A 15,707-nucleotide genomic window follows, 5' to 3' on the forward strand; every position below is an offset into this window, starting at 1 on the left:
CCTTCTCTGAACTTTCATAGATAGCCAAGGACAGTCAGAGGCAAAAGCTACTGCTGGTCTTTTGATTCTAGGTTTGGTGTATTTTGTTTCTACTATGGAATTAAGTTTTGAAACTTCTCTTTGTAAAATTTACAAATAGGAAAAAATTAAATACTCCTCTTATTTAATCTTATTTTTAAGATGAGACTGATTCAAAGAAGGGCGATTTTCCATGTTTCTATCATGCTAATTATAAAATTAGAGACACTAGGACAAGGTTCCTTGAGTCTTCATTTCTCTGTTGTGCTTTATGTTTTAGTCATTGGGCATATATCCATTGAATATCTGATTTGTGCCAGATACTATGTGAGTCTGAGTCTCTGTTGCCAAAGCACTAAGCAGATTACTAAAATGAAGAGAAATGGAAGGTCATATGAGTCTTTACAGTGGGACTCAATGGATGCCCAACCTTGACATTTGCCAAACAACAAGATTCCCACTCCTGTAGCCTTCTATTTCCATTCATCCATAGGAGTTTTCTATTCCGCACTGACCATACTGCCAGAAATTGGGAGACTGAGTTGGCCCAGGGGGCTGCAGGGCAGCTGTGCAGGCAGCCGGAGTCACACTCCTGAGGGGAAGGTGGGCATCTAGCATGGTTTGGCAGCTGTGTAATGATGCTGAAATCATACCATTGCCAGGTCCCAACTGTATTAGAGCTGACCTTAAGATGGATTGTGAAAACTATTCAAATAGATCTCTCCTTCTGGAAAGTTTTCAGAGTGAAAGGGGAGGAAACAACAAAACGCCTGCAATTTGCACTGCACCCCACAGGCAACCTCCACACTCTCCCCAGAACGAAGTCATTATCCCCAGTGGGTCCTGCAAGCCCTAGACTGATGGGAAAGAAGAAAAACATAGCCTTAAACTACTTGCATGGCAACAGAACTGTTTTTTTGGTGCCAGGCTCTTTGTGAGGAAGTAGAGACTTGTCAAGGAAAGTTACAGTCCAACTTGAGTGGGCACAAGAGATGACCAACACAAGTCACACAACAGGCATCTCCCTCACAACAACAACAACAAAAAGAACAACACTGCAGACTAGGTCCTGGCACAAGGATGATGTGCCCTGAATATGTACTGAGTGAATGATGATTGAATCAATCTCTTAGTCATCTTTGTCTGCTGTTTCCCTTGATTTTGGAGAACAATTATTTACTCAGGACCTGGCATCATATTGATAATAAAGCTTTAGTCTCTGTTTTCAACCATTTAACCAATCTGCTTGAGTTCTCACTACACCAAAGCATCATGGATATGGTTACAAACCCTACATAATTGTTATTCTTCCAAGGCTTGCAGTCTGACGACAGAAGACAGACACTATTTTGAATCTAAACTCTTTCCCTAGTAACTCTTTGACTGTGGGTGGATTGTATCTTTGTTCCTCGGTTTCCTCATGTGTAAAAGAGGTATGATAACATTTGACATATGTGAAACACTCAGAATATTATCTTCCACATAATGAGCAGGACAAGGGGGCTTATGAGGTTATCCATTACTTCAAGGAAGTGAAAAAGGCTCATACACAGCTGGTCATGGGGTTGGTGGAGCAGCTCGGTTAGAACAAAGTGTAAAGACTGAAGTCAGATCCTCAGAAGCTACCGAAGTGCCACGTGAGCATGGCAGGCTTCCTGGAATCCCATGTTTGCCAGGCAAAACCAGGAGTTCCCCGGGGCAAACTGAGTTCTCAAACTCTAGGTTCAAATGAGAGACTCTGCCTCAGTGTACAAGGTGAAAACTAATTTAGAAAGATGTGACAGCTACTTCTGGCCTCCACATACACCAGCACACATGTGCACATATACCACATACACCACATATGCCACATATACCACCTACACCAGCACACACATGCACATACACACATGCCCACCCACCCTGGGACTTCTGCAATTAAAAATATTTTCTTCTGTTTTCTTGTTCCCCGGCAAATATATTCACACACACACATACACACACACACACACACACACACACACACACACACACATACACACACACACACAAACACTTTACAAGACTTTCATGGGCATGATTACAAAAAAAGGTACCTTGGCCTTTGTGGTGACTTGAATGAGAAATGCCCCCCACAGGGTCATGCATTTGAACACTTGGTCCCAGTTGGTGGCGCTCTTTGAAAAGGTTATAGGACCTTTAGGAGTTAGGTCTTGCTGGAGCAAGTATGCCATTGAGGGCTAGTTTTTAGGTTTTGTAACTGGACCTGGATTCCTATCCTCTTTATTTGCTTCCTGTGTGCAGATGAAATTATGAACAGTCAACTTGAGCTCACGATGCCATGCTTTCCCTGACTGTTGGCAGGTCAGGGCCACCATGATAGATTCTATCCACCTTCATCTATAAGCCAAAGAAACTCTGTTCTCCTCTAAGTTGCTATTGGTCACATAATTTTATTATGCAACAACAACAAAAAAAAGGAGCTAGTGAAGCCCCTTCACTTAGTTTTCCCACAAGCTGGTACCTATTGCTCTGGAGTTGCATCCCATCTGAAGGCAATAGTCATTCATTAGAAAGGCCCTATCAAAATACATCTGGAGGAGTTTCTCAAAGGCCAGGGAAGATGCCAGGACAGCTAGGGTGCCTTGGCCACAGGTTGTGCAGCTTCTCCTTTCCACAGCGTTTCTTCCCCTTCCTCAGAAGCTGCTAACATCCGCAAAATGATACATTTTCCTTTGCACACATGCTCTTCTTCAATATCAAGTGTTTCTTACTCAGCTTGTTCTCTCCTTCGGATGCAGTGAAGCCACTGGGGATTTGCCATTAATCATTCTTAATTTGATCCCCTTCCTTCTTTCCCACTGGACTTGTGTTCAGGCCTCTCCTGCTCAACATAATCACTCCAACCTATGATTTCTTCTTCTCCGGGAGCTTCTTTGCCCATTTAAATAGCTCGCTCATAAACAGCATCATTGAGACTGAAGATAAGTAGATGTACAAGTGCCTGTGCACTTGAAGCCTCCCATCAGGCAAATCCTCATCCTCTCACTGATATATGCCGAGGACCGAAGTTTGCACAGCCCTCTTCAGCACAAGAGGAGTGTCTGCTCTCATACCCTCTGCTCTCACTGCCCTAAATATGGCTCACAGGGACTCACAGCCAAACTTCCAAATGGCTCCATCTCAGCAGCTGATCCAGCCCATGCCTGTGATGGCAGAACAGGAGAGTGGTGACTGGGAGAGGCCAAAGGGGGCAAGTGAGTGACCTTAAGGACATTAGGATCCACAACTTAAGGGCCATAGCTTCAGAGTGACATAAAAAAAGAGTTGGTATAAACAAGAAAAGTTCCTGTCCAAAGGAAGAACAGGGACAAAAAAAATGGAAGAGACTGAAGGAAGGGCCATCCAGTGACTGCCCCACCTGGGGATTCATCATGTCTGCAGACACCAAACCTTACACTGCTGCTGTACTCAAGAGGTGCTTGCTGACAAGAACCTGGTGTGGCAGTTCCTTGGGAGGTCCGTCCGGCAACTGACCAATGCAGATGTAGATGCTTGGAGCCAACCGTCAGACTGAGCTCAGGGGACCTGATGGAGTTGCAGATGGGGATTGCAACTTCATTAGAAGAACAACATAGGCTTGCCTGACCACCCATTTCTCCCAGAGACTGGACCACCAACCAAGGAGTGTACCTTGGGGGATACGTGGCTCCAGATACATATGTAGCAGAGGATGGCCAGGCCTGACAACAATGGGAGGGGAGGCCCTTAGTCCAGTGGCGGTTTGGTGCCTCAGCATAGGTGGATGCTGGCACCACCTAGGAGAGGGTGGGTGAGTAGGGGAGCACTCACATACAGGCAAAGAGAAGAGGAGAGGGCAGACGTGGGATGGGGGTTGGTGGAGGGGTAACCAGGAAGTGGGGTATCATTTGAAATGTGAATGATTAATTAAAATAGAAAAGAAAAGTTACTACAGCTGAAGTCGAAAGTATTGTTCTCTTTCATCAAATTCAGAAGAGAAAGAAAATGCTTATGTGCAGGGATAGGCAGAAATGCTCGAGAGAAGTGCAGGTATGAACTCAGGGAGAAGTGACCAAGTTAGTTTCTAAAGATGCCTTATGAAATGAAAGACAGCAATTAGTTTTGCATGTGTAGCAAGAGACCTTCTCAGAGAGGTGGTCTGGGGTGAAGCAGACCTGGATGCCATGTGTCAAGCACAGTTCCATCTTAGAACTGGAAAGGATGTGAAGGATCCATAATCCCTGTTTCATAGAAGACACTCAGCCTAAATTCAGCCAAGGTTGCATGGCTAATGAGAGCTTGATATTTCCCATTGCAAGTCCAGCCTCTCAGCCTAATCTAGAGATCCTGTCCTGTTTGCTTTGAGACTTTCCTCTTTAGAGAGAGGAAGAGACAGAGGAAGGAGAATAAAGCACGCCTAAGTGAGGGCTGCTTGGTTCAGGATTATTAATCTCGGAAATTCAGCATGAGTCGGTGGACAGACGAAATAGTTAACTTGTACCATTAACTCCCAAACTGAGCGTTAACCAGTGCCTAGGAGTTTGCAGGGTTCCCTTCCTTCTGCTGTTGAATTGACTGGGTTCTGCAGACAGGGAAGGGGAGCTACAGCAAAGAGAGACACCATTTGCTCCTCCAAACACATTCTGTAGGAAGGCGTGGGATTTCACAGCAGTGAGAGCAAAACTATTCACAGCGGGACCATATGCTCCCCACCATCAGGAGCGGCCGCACTGGTCATTGCGCTTGGCAGGCAAATTAACTGAGTGGAAGTTCTGAAGATCACAGTGGAGTAAAATCTTCAATCTGTTCCACAGGCAGAAATCAAAGTGAAAAATAATTCTATACAGATCCTCTGTGTGTCATAGGTACACAAGCGTGCATGCACACACACACACACATGCACACAAACACATATACACACATACACACATGCATTCACATGTGTGTGCATGTGCATGCGTGTGCCTGTGTGTGTGTGTGTGTGTGTGTGTGTGTGTGTGCACACGCACGCGCGCGCGTGTGAGTGTGTGCATGCGCATGCACAGGGGCATGTGTATGTGTTCCTTCTAAAATGGTTAAGGAGATAAAAAGGCAGGGTGTTTATCTTGCAGATTGTCCCATGGAGACACAAGGTCACACTCTGAAGTGCCAGGAGAAAAGTCTTAGAACATAGAATGTGAAGAAGGGTTATTTTTGGATTAAACTCCATGTTTTCAGTGGCTTTTCTCCCCCTCTGAGAAAAAAAAAAAAAAGTAAGATTGAGAAGAATTTCGCAAATGCCAAGACCATTTAATAGCAGAATTACAGCTGACGATAAATGCAGCACTCTTAAAGCTTGTCCTTTCTCTGTTATTAACTTTGTTCTTTTGGTTGTGCCAGAGAAAGCACAAGAGATAGAAATTGGCAGAAATATGGATCTGAAGAACAGAAATTCAACTCAAATGAAAATACCGTGAAAACCTCTAGTTAAAATAAAGTCTTTTGTTTAATAGCGTAACTTTCGCCATCGACAAAAGGTTTATTTGAATCAAAAGTAAAATTTAGGACAATCTGTTATCTAATCATTAATTCAGCATGCACAGGGGGAAATTTCTATTTCCAAAGTGGTTCATGATCATTAGTTAATCCATTCAGTGTGCTTGGTCTAAATTGTTCTATGCACTTAACAGATAAGAAGGGTTGCATCTGATACACAGGCGGCAGGACACGCCAAGTGATGGACTGCTAACCCAGAGCGGGGCCTCCTCGTCTTAACCACTTGCTTGGTTACTTTACTCTGGGCACCAGGCCTGTTCCCACAGGACTTTCAGACAGGGACTCCATTTGTTTGAGAAATAAGCACATATGTTACATAAAATCTCCAACAATCAACTGAAGGCTCCAAGTTTTGATTTTCCAGTGACTCTTCTTAATATCATGTAGTCTCTCAGCTTCCCTGTCGGGTAAAGTTCTTCTTTTAAAGGGCTAGTCTTTCTATAAACATGGCGATGAAGAGTCAACTTGATAGTAAAAATAGATGCAGACAGCCTGCACTATGTTGTCTGGAGGGTTTCAATGCCTTGGGATGAGTCAAGGACTTGGGTCCTTGCTTGCCTTCTCCTCCTAGCCTATCGCCCCCTCCCCCTTCCCCCCTTCCTCTTCCCGCTCATTTCTTCTCCACTTTTTCCCATTTCGGTTCCTTTTTCTTTCTGTCCCTTAGCCCATCAACTACCCTCATTTGTGCTATTCCGTGAAGTTTGCCAGTTTCACTTTCCTGGCTTGGAAAGGAAACTCCTCTAGGCATGATGCTACCTTTGAGCGGCTCAATCAGGAGCCAAATGCCAATGGCCATCAGGAGCCAAATGTCAGTGGCCACAGAGCTGTCCTCATCCTGCTCAAGTTAAAATTGCACAGCTTTCCTTTGTTTTCATTTGTTTGTACCCACTCTAGCCAAACAAATTAATTTGTGATTCAGATAATATATGCCATATGTTTAATTAGCCGTTACATGAAGTCTAAAGAGGCCAAGCTTTGAAACTGGATGCTACTTTTCTTCTAGTTCCTTGACTTTTAAAACTCACATTTAGGGGGTTGTGTTTATGTGTTTGTTTAATTCTTTTACTAATAAAATAATCTGGTGGTTTCAATCTTTACATTTTTCTTTTAATACTAAAGAATTCGTTATTTCTGCAGATTTAATTCAGCCCGAGATGCATAGCATACTCATTATTCAATAAACAGATACTTAAATGAACTAGCATTAAGGCATTACCTCTTATTTTTCAATTGTCTTTAAGTGTTCATAAATTCCCAGGGTCTTCCTGAATAGTTTGCTTGGTGAGATTTCAATGTCTTGAACGACATCTCGCTTGTCTTTAATATGTTGCGTTGCTGTCAAAAACATCACTACTGGAGAAAATTTGACCTACTCCTAGAAACAGTGTCTTCTGTGATGCTTCCACAGAGGACTTGGTGATGCACTGTGGCCTCAGGAGAAGACATGATGAGGCCCAGGCCTCTGATGGTGCCAGTGCATGCCTCTGCAGTGAGAAACCATTCAGGTTACACGGAGTGATAATCTGGCTGGAAGAAGGGAGGCGGCTAAGTCTGCCTGGAATGTCTGGCTGCTGGTTGGCAGAAGGAGCCCTTTTTTCACCTTGGATCTGCCAGGCTAAGGATGCTTTCATGGTAATTTTCTGATGTCTTCCTTGATCAGTAGACTGCAGCATTTTATCATTTTGCAGATTTTGTTTTCTTCATGGGTTATTACTTCCACTGAGCTGCACTTAACATCTATTAGCTTAGGTCTCCAGAAGATCAAAGTCCCTCTGTATCTGATTATTCTGCTCTTTGCAATTTGTGTCTCTCCCTAACCCTGCCCCTCCCCACCAATCCAGGGGCCTTGCACGTTTAGAGATTAGGTTTCAGTGGCTTCTCCTAAACAATTTATAGACATAAAAGCATCATAAAGAGGACTCCGTGCCTCTAGAAAGAAAATAAGACTGAAAAAATGTGAAGAGAGCAATGGAGATTCTGTAATGTTTCTGCCTCCGTATGAATCTTTTAAACTCATGCTTCACTATAGGTTTTGAAGTGGGATGCAGGAGGGCGACAGAGAGAAGTCCGGTTCCCATAGAGATACATTCCTTTCCCTAAAGCACTCACTCTGCTCCTTCCTTTTTTTTTTTTGTAAAGCCAGTCCTGTCTCCCACATTTTAGCTGACCCCATTTGCGTTGTGTTTTGGGGGGAACCTGGTTACATTGCCAGTGTTCCATTTCTTCTTAGGGGTCACTGCTAACCTTAATGACTGGGTTCTGATGGAGGATTGGTTTTCATTCTGAGCCCTTAGTAAATAACAATCATCCTCTAAATTTGCTCCCACAGCTGTGATGGACCAAAGATTCTCTGTCAGAGGTCTATCCTGTCTCAACAGCAGACCAGAGCCTGTCCCGACAGGGCTTTTGGACCAGCTCTATAAGGAATACTTTTAGAGACTATATAAGAGGCCCACTGTAGTCTGTCAGCACTCGTGAAGAGGGTGCTTGTGAGTTGAGACAGGCATTAGAAACTCAAACTAAAGCTAACAACTGAAAAAGAACACCCTGAAGTTTAGGGAGATTTCAATCTGAAACGAATATTGAAATAATGGCCTGGAGCCTTTCCCCAATTCCCCAAAGATATATCCAAGGAACTGTTTATAGTATACTGAATTCAAAAAGCCATAGCAAGAAAAAGGAGGAAATGGAGGAAGGAGGGAGAGAGAGAGAGAGAGAGAGAGAGAGAGAGAGAGAGAGAGAGAGAGAGAGAAGGAGAGAGATTCCCAAATGGAATCTGTTCAGAGCAAACAGAGATCTTGTTCAAATAAAGATGATGAACTGGTAGGTCTGGGTAGAACCCCAGAGTCTAAACCGTTCTGGCTGACTCAGTTGTCTCAAGATGACACACAGACAGTGAGATACTTCCTGGTGACCACCAGCTGCACAGACACTGAAGCAGGCTGATCATCTCCATCCAGGTCATCTCCTTCTCTGGAGACATTGGATTTTGATGGATGGTTGAAGAAACCTTGGACAATGGCCTTAAGCTTGGCTATAGGTGATAACTCTCAAGCCTGGGATAATTAAATCCCCAGAAATTGGCCACAAGAAACCAATAGTTTAAAATGTTCTTTTAGTGATTCTAATATATACCCATAATGGAGAACAGAGATTTTTAACAAAACAAAAAAAAATTGGCATTGTTGGGACTCAAAGGAACTAGACTATTGGTGGCTTCTCTGACAGTGCCTGGCATTGTCATAGGTCTCTATATTTTTCATACATAAATCCCCGTGTTGAGAGCCGAAACATAAAGCATGGGTTATACAACTTTCCCCTGGGTTAAGCTGATAGGAATGTTAGAAGATACTGAGAACAATGGCTCCTGAAATAGGCAAAGAATGGAAAAAGCACAGACCTCTCTGGGTGCCCACTTCTGTGTGAATAACAAATCCTGTTGCTGCAGGTCTGTTTGCTTTTAACCAATAGCTTGGTGGCATCACTGTAAAATCACAAGCGCTATTTTATACCACCACCACCACCAAACAGGCACCTGCAGGCCTGCTTGGATTGTTGATTGTCTTTGTCTCAGACTGACCAGTTTAGGGCTTTGTCCACTGGAGTTCATTGCCTACTAGAGTTGCTGGTTCCTGGAACTGTATTCTCTCACCAATAGCCAGGCAGCAGGGGGAGCCACAGCTAGCATGGAAAACACCCTGTGTGACCCGTCCCTAGAGAACTTCTTCACATTCTCTTCTGAAAGTGCTTTTCCTAACAGCTCTGGAAGTCATGGGTAATGGTTACAGTTCCAACCCGAATCTGGACCATCTGAGCAGGCTGTGCCAAAAAGGAATCAGAAATCATCATTCTTGATGGGTTCACAGATGAACCAACAGGGATGACAAAGGATGCAATAGTTCATAGAACCAAGTTCACTTCAGAGCACTACCACATATAGTTAATTGGGTCTTCCTGGATGACACTTCTTGTTCAAAAGGACTGAGCCATTATAACAGAATGTATCAAATATACACCGAGTTCTCTTGTCTGAACATGGACAAGAATAAGATTTTCTTTTGTATCAGTCTTCAGTTTCCCCCTTTGTGAAGTGGGTATGTATCAGATCAAGGAAGTTTCCTAGGACTTAGGTTGTAAATGTGTTGCAGAACATTGGTTGAGTAAAAACTAGGTTATCTCCATGATATTGTTGTCATGGCCTAAGAGTTTGAAAGAAAGTTTAAAACTGCTGGGAAGGAAAGAATTGATTGGATTCGCTCTTCCCTGAAACACAAAGTCAGAGTGGCTGCTTTGTCAAACCTGAGAAGATTTTTGAAACAGCTGTGGTTGAGCCCCTTAGAGGGAAAGCTTTCCAAAGAAATCATGCCATGTTATTCTAACATTCTTAAGGTGTCTCAGTGTAATTTACTCCATAGCAAACGCCTGTCTCCCCTTCTGCTCTCTGTGGTACCTGCATCCGCCCTCCATCCTTGGTACTGATGTAGAAAAGGTGGAACCCCAGAGACTATTTAGCACACCTTTCCACTTACAGTATGAGTGTCTTTAGAATTCTTGTTCTGGGATGATTTATATGTCTTCTCCGGGAGAAGTCAAAGGGTGATTGAACTAATACTTTTCTCTTTAGACAACTTTGGTCACCATGATGCTAAAGGGCTTTAATGTGTTGCTATTACTGATAATTCTCTGGACAAAAAAATATGGAAACTTCATGTGATGTCAAGGTTTCTCTGATTGTTTTCTAAACTAAGAGTTACATGGCTTATGTCACTGGAGCAAGGGGTAGCAATATAATATGAAAGTAGATTTGGTACTTATTAACCTTAATTTCTCTCACCCTGTTATTCATGAATGTGTCCCAATTGTGGGTGAACTTGCTTTTCTTCTCCTGGATACAGTCGGTCCAGCAAAGGAGCTGGGCTATTGCATTCCAAACAGACAGATTGGTAGCGGCACAAATGCATGCAAAAATACACAGTCAAGGCTCTGCTCTGAAGTCAATAGCCTGCCTGGTAATTCTCCTGTGTCCCTGAAATTAAATTGTTAGTTCACTTAGACCAGTTCAGCAGTCTGCTTCTCCTCACCCAGTTCTGTCTGCAGCCTATGTGTTCCCTTATGTAGTTCTAGCTAAGATCCTGGTTCAGACTGAGATATTTGTAAACATACACAGTGTCTCTCCAGAAAAACAAGTCATTGGAGAAAAGAGGAAGTGACAGCCTTCCTAAGGAAGATGACATTTTAAAAAGGATTTTCTCTTTCTTTTTGGATCTTAATGACTATAGAAGCTTGCATAACAGAATAAGCATAGGGAAAGACAGTTGGAGAGTCTCCCTCAGCAAGCTCGGTACAAATGTGTCAGAAGGAAGAGATAGGTCAGACCTAGAGCTATTCTGTTTTTCTAAGAATACAATTCTACATGTTTTCAGGTTTTTTTTTTTTAAATACCAATGAACATTTTCTCCCTACTATCATAATGGGATTAAAGAGATACATAGAATAAAGTATGAACTTGTTCATTAATCATCTTCAAGGGCAAACTGAAATTTGATGGAGATATCATAGTAAGTATTTCATGCTATCTTGTTATAGGAAGAATCAAGATCTTGTAGAATTCTTCATGAGAACATTGGATATACCACCCAACAAGAAAGCTGGAAATGCCTGCACAACTGACCAGCTCTGAGTCTTGAGCCTCAATACCCTGAGACAGTACCCTTCTAGGGACAGCACACAGCTTGATTCTGGTTTCCTGGACTTCTTATTTCTTTATACTGTCTGACAGTAAATAAGTCAAAAGGGTCAGAGATAGCTAGGCTTTATCAATGATTGGCATGCCTTCTATTTTTTTCAAGTATGACGTTCTTTCTTGTCCTGTTAAGTGTGAATTTCTGTTCAGAGTCAAATCCTTCAACTAGACAGAGAATGAAATTTCCTTATATCTGTAGAGGTTGGGCAGATTTTCATTAATGTAAACCAAAGAAATGGAAGATTATGTTTCAAAAAAACCACCATAGCTGGGAACACAGCTTAATGGTACAGCATTTTGGCTAACATGCATTAGTTCCTACATTCAAGTCTTGGCACCAAAACCAACCAAACAAAATGCTTCCATTGAACAAACCAATTCCCAAGTGAAAGATAACCCAGTCCTAGTTCTAGATTTGTCTTTGAAAATCCAATTCTCAAAAGTGGTTCATTCCCCCAATCTTGTTTGGCATCCTAGCCTCTATAACCCACTCGGCCTCTGCCCCGTGCCCTTTTCTACTGTGGAGGCAGGAAGAACTCTATGATGCTTTCCTTGTTCTGCCATAGGATGTCCTCACTGTCCACTACAGTCAAGCCCCTGCCTCTGAGGATATGCTTTCTTTCTTACAAATGGGGAAATGCAGCTGGCACCACCTCTTGCTGCTCCCTTCCTGCCCTATATTGAAATGATATAGCCTAAAAACAGATATCTAGCCACGAGGAAAGCAGAGTGGAAAACTCAAGAAAGTCTATAACCTTAGCAGGTCACTGTCACTCCATGCTTCCCGGTGGGGGTGGGGGTTGGGGGTGAGTCAGGAAGCAAGTGGTTCCTTCTATGACATACACAGAATGCATACACACACTTACAAATTACACCTACAATAATATAATCACCAGGACCATCAGCTTACTGGGAGGTTAGTATGACTCTAAGTAGAATAGACTGAAGAGAAACCAAATTAAACCCATCCCTAACCCCCCTGAAAAAAAAAAATCCCTCAAAAAACAAATAACTGAGTTTCCAGAATTGTGTCAGATGAAACAGTTACATAATCATGATTGCTGTCTTTTTTTTTTTTTTTTTTTTTTGTCATTTTACAGGTAGGACTACAGGACTACTCAAGTTTTGGATCTCAAGGCAATACGTCCAAGGTCATATACAGTAAGCTGCCTACGCCGGGTATGAGAGTCCAACCTCCCTAATCCCTAGCCGAGGGCTCCTCAGCTCTGTCTCTCCCACTCAGTTGGCAAAATGTCAAAGGATTTATCAAAAATAGCCTGAAGCTAGATTAGGCATTTTAATACCCAAAGCACTTAATTACTAATACAGTTTAAGGTACATTAACCTAATTGGAAAGTTTCTGCATATGGCATAAGGTTTTTTCTTCCCTTTGAAAAAAATAATATTAGTGTTTTTAAACTTTTTTTGTGAGTTTGCTTCATCTGTATGTGTTATTATTGCTTTCCAATTTTACAAAAAAAAAAAAAAGTAAAAGGAATAAAGGCTACTGCCAACAGCTGTTAACGATATTTTCTCATATAAAAGAAAGATAAATAGAATAAATAGAATAAAAATAACAAGAGGAAATGAACAATCAAAATTTAACTGATAATTGCATGGTGCAACACTTGGCTGGCTAGGTGGTTGGCTGCATGCCATCATCAGAGCCCAGGGGACAGCTCTAACTTTTATTGCTGCCACATACCACACCTTTCTCACGATCCAGCCTTCTCTGGGTCACTAAAGTGTCTGCCGAGTTAGTCTCTCTTCTGTTCCAATCTATTCCTCAGGCTGTGATTGCAAAGACCTTTATAAAATGCAAACGAGACCTGCCCCTCCCACTTATACCCTTCAGTGTTCCCCATGGCCCTCAGGAGGAAGCTGCAACTCCTTGACACCACTCAAGATGCTCCTCCATCACTACACTGTCTATTTTTCCAGTCTCACACTAATTCCTAACCATACTGAACAACCTGCCATTCCCCAGCCTGGCACTGGTTTTTCTCCATTCTAAGTCTTTGCAGAAGCTTTCAGGAACCTCCCCTGGCTCCCTTCCTCCTCTTCCTCCCACAAATTCCCAGTTTAATGCTTTATCATCTCCTACTGCCCAAGCACCAATTCTTCCTGAATCCTGCCCTGCCCATCTCTACCCCAGACTGGGTTAAGTGCCTCTTTTGTATGTTCCCATAGCAACTTGGCACAGAACAGACTAGGATAACGTGTGAAGTATTTGCTTAAGGTGTCTCTTTTCCCAGGGGCAACTTGAGAGCAAGGAATGTATTCTCTTAGTTTTGCACCATCACCACCCAGCACAATGATGTTTACAAAATAGACACTCAATAAAAACAATTGTTGAATGGACAAAAGATCCAGTGAACTCAACCTGTGTGAAGCATTATGCAAGGAAGGAACAGGTGCCAGGGGTAAAGAACCGAAAGATTGTGTGGTAAGGCTGGAAGGCAGGACTTCAAGGTAGGAGAGAGCAGAGAGGGTTTTGTTCACAGCTTACACTGGCTCTTGGTGAGGAAATCACAGGCCTGTCACAAACTTCCGTGCTGGGATATGGGCTGTGCTTCATGAACAAAACCCAAGAGGAGCCAAGTAGCAGGGTTGTGAGCTGCCCTGTGTTGTAGGAGAAGGAATGGAGTTCAACAACCCAGAAAGCTCCCTAACCTACCCTGTGGAAACATGGTGAGCCTAAGAAGGAATTCCTAGCATCCGTTTCTGAACCGTTCTTTCCCCTCACCCAATGATCTTCCTTCCCATCATCCATCCCTGCTAATGTCATTACTCTGGTGGTATTAGAATAGAGGTGCCTAAAGAACAACATTCCTGGTTTTGGAGGGTTTTTTGTTTTGTTTTTTATAAGGAGATAACTTCATAGATTATGCACAGGGAGACAACGCCCCGTAGAAGCCAAGGAGAGCATGTCGTCCTAGAACACTCTGTATAAAAAGTATTAAATGGAGAACTGAGCATACCTCCCCCATGTCCTTTCCTAATGTCCCTTGTTACCTCTAAGTAACGAAGTAGTTGGCATAGCCTGAGCTGATGTCCTCTCTCCTCAGTGTTGTGTTACACACAAACAGACACTCTGGTTTCCCATCGGAGTGTATAAATCTTTCTGTAAATGGGACATCTGGTTGAAATCCCACTCTACTGGCACCCTGGGGTCTTCATTCTTCACTATAGGAGCAGAAGCGCTCAGGAGACCACAATGCCTTCACCAGTGTATGTGGGTATAGCAGCTTGTGCACATGCCTTCCAACTTTGAAGAGGATTGCCTCAGTGTCAGGAAAGCTGCGATTCCTCTAAAGAAGCAGGCTAACTGCCTCTGAGATCCATCACCTGGAACTGAGACTCCAGTTCAGGAGAGACTCCATGTTAGCATCCACCAGGGAATCAGAAGAGGCACCTTCTCTGTGTGTTTAAATTCTCCATCATGGTCACCGCCAACTTGGGACAAAACTTTGGTGTTTGGGGAGGTGGTCTCCAACAACTATCCTAAAAGGCTGAGATGTAATCCAAACAAGTGATTAGAAGGCTCTTAAAAGCAACATAAAAAAAGAAGAAAAACGCAGTGACCGTGGTAGCTGCAGGGGTACACAAAGTCTCTGTGTCTAGAACTTGCCTCTCAGTCACTCAATAAACATTTATGGAGGGAACAGAGGGAACATAGCATTCCAGGTTGTGTGTATTCCACAAAGCCAGTTTCCCAGTCTCTGCCTTCCAAGGACTTTCACCTTATTGTGGGTGATAAGAGATTTAAAATAAAAATCCAAACAGAGTAAAATTGCATAAATAAGGCAAAGAAATAGAGAGGGAGTCAGGAAAATGGAAAGTGTGTCCCATCAGGGATCACCCAGGATCTCTGAAATACCAACCCGGCCATCAAACTTCCTACAGGTGACAGAGTTACTACTGGGACCAGTTCCCAGTGCTCTCGGCCCCACTCACCTCACACTGAGGACCAACATTGAAACAGAATCATTCTCATATCACCCATGTAAAAACACGTGGAAACAACTCTAATGACTAATGAAATTTTGTGGTTCTGGGTATTCTGTCATCTTTTATGCTCCAGTCAGGTCAAATAATTCCTACCTGAGGCAAAGTTTCAGTCCTGTCTTGCTAAAGGTCAAAGAAGCTTTTTTCTCTTCCTTAAAATGTATCTGCCAAGGATGCCTAGGCAGCAAACTTATGCTTTTCCAAGGTCACTAAGAAATGATTTTACATGCAAAAGATATATGTTATTTGACTGTTAAGCTAATTTTAGAAATTTCTACTTTAACTCTGCTTTTCAGTTAGGCCTAGGTAGCTTCTATGTTTTGACTACTTTTTTCTTTTTAACTATGCAAAATGTTCAATATTTGGCCAATCTTGGAAGCCCTTTGCACTGTGAGAAGGCTTT

This window comes from Arvicanthis niloticus, chromosome 4 (genome assembly GCF_011762505.2).
Source record: "Arvicanthis niloticus isolate mArvNil1 chromosome 4, mArvNil1.pat.X, whole genome shotgun sequence".
NCBI lineage: Eukaryota > Metazoa > Chordata > Mammalia > Rodentia > Muridae > Arvicanthis > Arvicanthis niloticus.